The sequence below is a fragment of the Grammomys surdaster genome, unplaced genomic scaffold (assembly GCF_004785775.1).
Source record: "Grammomys surdaster isolate TR1022 unplaced genomic scaffold, NIH_TR_1.0 752, whole genome shotgun sequence".
NCBI classification, from domain to species: domain Eukaryota; kingdom Metazoa; phylum Chordata; class Mammalia; order Rodentia; family Muridae; genus Grammomys; species Grammomys surdaster.
The window spans coordinates 5,875,743-5,876,581 of NW_021605171.1; positions in this window are offsets into that span (position 1 = coordinate 5,875,743).

Below are 839 nucleotides of genomic sequence, written 5' to 3' on the forward strand. Positions count from 1 at the left end.
TATCTATCTATCTATCTATCTATCTATCTATCTATCTATCTATCTATCTTTCTTTCTATCTATCTATCTATCTATCTATCTATCTATCTATCTATCTATCTTTCTACTATTCATTCATGTATCCATGGTTTGAACATAGCTCCCAAAGCTGAAGAATTTCTTGACACTTGTTCTGATGAAATACATACAATTTGGCTTCTAAAGCTGGCTGATGTATAAGAGTAAAAGCACTATATCTTCCTCAATCAGCACAAGGGTGGCAAAAGACATCTCTGTAAGAAAGATGGGCAAAATGAAGAACAAACTTAGCTAACTAAAGTTCAGCATGATAGATGATTATTCAAAAGTTAAAAGCTAAAAATACAAATAAACTATATTTTTATGGTTGAATTTCATGGAAAATAGTTTTAAAAATCTATGGTTAACTTAAAATGTCATATAACTTATACTGGGGGGGGGTGGCAAATCCAGTTTGTGTTTTTCTTGCTTCTGTTAGCAGTCCTTCCTTTGGAGGTGGGTAGGTATTCCTTGAGGGTCTTCAGAGATGGAAAGGTTAGAGAAAAGGAGGGAGGGAGGGAGGGAGGGAGAGAGGGGGGAGACAGAGACAAAGAGAGAGGGAGGGAAGGAAAAAGGGAGGGAGAGAGAGAGAGAGAGAGAGAGAGAGAGAGAGAGAGAGAGAGAGAGAATGAGATAGAGAAAGAGAGAGGAGTTTACTAATTCCAAAGCTTTGTTTCCCTCAGTTTCAAATACACAGCAAGCCAAAGTGTGAATGTATTTCAAGACAGGTATTCTGAGCCCTTGTTCTGAGTCCTGACCTTGGCCAGCAGAAATACTAAACC